Source organism: Vigna unguiculata, chromosome 9, assembly GCF_004118075.2.
Source record: "Vigna unguiculata cultivar IT97K-499-35 chromosome 9, ASM411807v1, whole genome shotgun sequence".
NCBI classification, from domain to species: Eukaryota; Viridiplantae; Streptophyta; class Magnoliopsida; order Fabales; family Fabaceae; genus Vigna; species Vigna unguiculata.
The window spans coordinates 14,393,157-14,397,830 of record NC_040287.1 but is presented as its reverse complement, the minus strand read 5'-3'; positions in this window follow the sequence as shown (position 1 = coordinate 14,397,830).

Here is a 4,674-nt window from a genome sequence, read left to right as displayed (position 1 = left end):
TATGGTGTGTGCAAGGCTAATTTCGTTCTAGCACAAAAGGAGACAAAGAATGTGTCTCATATGTCTCCAAAAAGTGGCCAAAGTGTGCTAAAAACAAAGGAGACCAAAGGTACATAGGTACACTTGTTTTATGTCTTTTACTTTATGCTTTATGCCTTTGCTTTACTCTCTCCTCCATATCATTTATGCTCCCCAATCACCATGTGCCACCTAGCATTGCTTTCTTACTCCTAATTAACCTACAAAGCAAATAAACATAGATTAGCATGTTGGCTTAAGTCAAGTCAACTATAGTCAACAAGTCAAACCTAGTTAAAGGTCAACAAGTCAACTAAAGTTGATTCAACTAAGTCAACTTAGGGAATCAAAAATAACAAACACAAATGAAAGGGATTGAAAGGGATGAAGGATTAGTGAACTTCCTTTCTAAACATGCTTAGTCTTCTTAAGCATGTGCTTCATCCTTGGTTGGGGTCAATCCTTCATCATCCTCCTCTCCTTGGAGAGAATTTGACCACAAATTCTTTAAGCCTTTGTAGATGGAGCTTGACTTGACTTGGGGGAGGATTTGCGCCTCCCTTTTATGAGCTCTTGTTCCATCCTTTCTAAGGGTATTACCCCTAGCCTTAGTTAGGCCATTTTTGTTTTCTAGACTACTCTTCCTCTCTTGCTTGTGCTTTGGGCCTTCCTCTTTGGCTTGGGAAGAGAAGGAAGGGTGATGCACATCTTGCTTTGGAAGAATTTTTTTGTAGGCAAGTAACACCTTGGTGAAAGCTTTCCCCTTTTGTTTTTCTTCTTTATCTTTTCTTATTATATTTCTATCCTTATTAACTTCTTGAGGTGATAGAGGTAGTAAAGTTGTCTTTTTCCCATTTTTGAAGAAAATGTATTGGTTGGTATGGCCATCATGTAAAGTTTGTTTATCAAATTGCCATGGCCTACCTAGTAAGATATGTGTGACTTCCATGGGAACAACATCACATAACACCTCATCTTTGTAGCTTCCTATAGAGAAGTTAATTAGGACTTGTTTATTGACATCTATTTCTCCCTCTTTACTTATCCAAGTAAGCTTGTAGGGCTTAGCATGAGGAATGGTCTCTAAGCTAAGCTTTTCCACCAACCTTGTGCTAGCTACATTGGTACTACTTCCTCCATCAATAATAAGAGAGCAAACCCAGTTGTTAATTTTGCATTTAGATTGAAAAATGTTTTCTCTTTGAGTGGGCTCAAGCTCACTTTGATCTTGACCTATCATGCGCCTTAATATCATAGGGTCTTTCTCAAAAATTTTAGTTTTACTAGAGGAAGAAGATTCTTTTGAAAGAGAATGGGGAGATGAGTGTTCACTTTCAACATCATTACTCTTCTTTAAGATCATGGTCCTCTTGGTTGGGCAACTTAAAGCAATGTGATTATAACCCAAACATTTAAAACATTTAATGGAACTTGATCTTGAAGAAGTGGAATGGTGAATGTGATCACTTGGAGACTTACTTTTACTTGGTGGTTCTTGATGAGAGTTAGAAGGGAACTTATCATGTTTCTTTTTATCCTTTCCCTTCCATGAGTGACTAAAGTAGTGGTTGTGTGAGTAACTCTTCTTTGCCCTTCTTTTTCTTTTCAATTGAATTTCAATCCCAAGGGCAAGTGTGAAAACATTTTCAAGAGTGGAGTACTCATACAACTCTACTTGGTCTTTTATGTCTCTCCTAAGACCATTCACAAATCTTTTTATTTTCTCTTTGTTAGTTTCTTTTATTTCAACCCTACGCATTTGAGACTCTAATTCTTTAAAGTACTCACTCACACTCATAGGACCTTGGTGAAGCCTTTGGAGCTTCAAAAGAAGTTCCTTCCTATAGGAGGGAGGAACAAATCTAGCGCGCATAAGAGTTTTAATGTCCATCCAAGAAGCCGCGGGTGGCCCTTGGTCATAATTCTTACAAACTTTATGCCACCAAGTATTGGCATACTCCAAAAATCCTAAAACTACTAGATCAACTTGTGCTTGATCCTTTACATGATTTTCATTGAAAATTTGATCAACTTTAGCTTCCCAATCAAGGAAGACTTTGGGATCACTTCCACCATAGAACTTAGGAATCTTTGGAGTTTGCTTCTCTTATGATGGGTTGCGCCTAGAATGCCCTCTTTTCCTAGGATCTCTTTCTTTCTCCCTAGCTTCAAGCCTTTGAATGTGCTCTTGGATTCTTAGGTCACTTTGCTCCTTGTCTTTTCTCAATTGTTCAAAGGCCTCCTTCCTAGACAACTCCAAATCCCGAAGCAATCTCATCAATGTATTGTTTTTGTTTGGTGTAGGTGCACTTGATGAACTTGCCATGATTCCTACAATAAAAACACTCAAATCCAAGACAAAATAAATGGATTAGAGGTTATACAACATGAAAACCGAGACCAAATCCAACCCAAATTGTAACCCAAGTGTTTAGATCACTCTCCCAAAGTAACAAGGCAAGGCTAGCACTCAAAATCCACCAAAGGAGTGAAGCAAACACTTTTAAAAACTTGTTCAAAACCTTTCAAATGCAAGACAAGTGATTCGGCCACAACATCCCAAGAGTTTCAAGAAAAGAAAACTACTAAGACACAACAAAGAACACCTAGTGACAAGCAAAAAAAGCACAAAAACAAGAAAGTTTAACTTCTAAGGAAATTTTGTTTTAAAGACAAAAGTTGAACAAGACTAAAGCAATGAAAAACACTTTTAAAGACTCTATGGAAAGCATTTGAACAAGCCAAGATTATACCTCAAATTATGCATACACCAAGAAAGATCATAACCAAGTTAAAGCATGGAACTAATTTGCCAATATCACCCAAAATCCAAGTATAAAATTTGGTTGTATAACACCTAGTAAAAATGGCCAAATGGATTCACCAAGCAACACATTAGCTCTCGGCCAAACTGTTTTTGGTCAAGAAAATAATTTTTCTTTTCAAAACTAGGTACTTAAGATGATGAGAAGGATATTTTAGGGTGTCTTGAACACTTAGTTCCTTAAAAATTAGGTCAAAATCAATTTCAAGGAGCATGCTACAACAAAAGGCATAGATCTCATGCAATAGCTCAAATACTTAGAAACAAGAATAAGAAAACTCAAAGAAGCATATGACATATGACTCAAGCAAAAGTTAGACACATTTAAAGACTCAACATGACATACACAAAGACACAAACATGTAGTTATCATGCATTTAAACTCATGGATTTGAGGCTCAAAGACTAAGCATCCAAAGACATGTTATCCAACCACATTTAGGAGTAAGAAGAGTAACAAAAACAGTAGCCAAAACTGCCCAACATAACCTGAAAAATGTTGATTCGCGGTGATCTCGGCAGCTCTAACCTTTGCTCACTATTTCAATCATAACTCTCTCCACAAAACTCCAAATGCATTGGTTCTTTTTTTGTTAGAAACTAGACTAACAGAGCTTTCTTTTGACATCAAGAACGTAATTTTTGGATCACTGAGCAGGTGCAGTTTAATCTTTTAAAATCGTGAACAGTTTCTGCCAGCATTGTTTTTGTGTGTAATGGAAGTGGATTTGAACCATACAAAGATAGCTACAACAAGACAAGATTAGCACATGAAAAACACCATATTCAAGATAACCTAGGCTCTAGATACCAAATGATGAAGGATTATCTTGTTCCTTTTTAAGATTATTGAATATGGTGTGAGTTGATTAAGAAAGCTAAGCGAAATCCCCACTGGACACTAAGATAGCAAGCTATCTAGATGTGAAGGTTCCTTTCACAAAGCTCAAGAGAAGAAGATGATGGATTGATTCAAAACAAAAAGGAAATGGAAAGCACATAAACCATAGAAAACCAAGAACAATTAAAGGAAGAAGAAAACATAAAATGGAAAGGAAAGAAATGGTAAAAATGTGAGAAGCACGCCACTACAAGGCTAGGCTAGAAGCCATGGCAACCTTGAAGATGAGTGGATGTGTGCCGCCACTTGCTATGCAAGATAAGGCTTAAAAGTATTCACTCCCAAGGGAGGAAACTCTCACAAATGGTTGAGACACAAGAGTGTTTTTACTTCAAAATGTTCAACCCTTTTACATATCTAGGAGCACCCCTTATATAGAAGAGTTTAGGGGTCTCTAAGCAAATAAAAGATACCTAAGGATGTCTCTACAAAAACCTAACCCTAGCTTCTAGAAACTAGGTCAAATAAGGTTACAAAAATGAGAGACAAAAGAGCCAACTATGGTGTGTGCAAGGCTAATTTCGTTCTAGCACAAAAGGAGACAAAGAATGTGTCTCATATGTCTCCAAAAAGTGGCCAAAGTGTGCTAAAAACAAAGGAGACCAAAGGTACATAGGTACACTTGTTTTATGTCTTTTACTTTATGCTTTATGCCTTTGCTTTACTCTCTCCTCCACATCATTTATGCTCCCCAATCACCATGTGCCACCTAGCATTGCTTTCTTACTCCTAATTAACCTACAAAGCAAATAAACATAGATTAGCATGTTGGCTTAAGTCAAGTCAACTATAGTCAACAAGTCAAACCTAGTTAAAGGTCAACAAGTCAACTAAAGTTGATTCAACTAAGTCAACTTAGGGAATCAAAAATAACAAACACAAATGAAAGGGATGAAGGATTAGTGAACTTCCTTTCTAAACATGCTTAGTC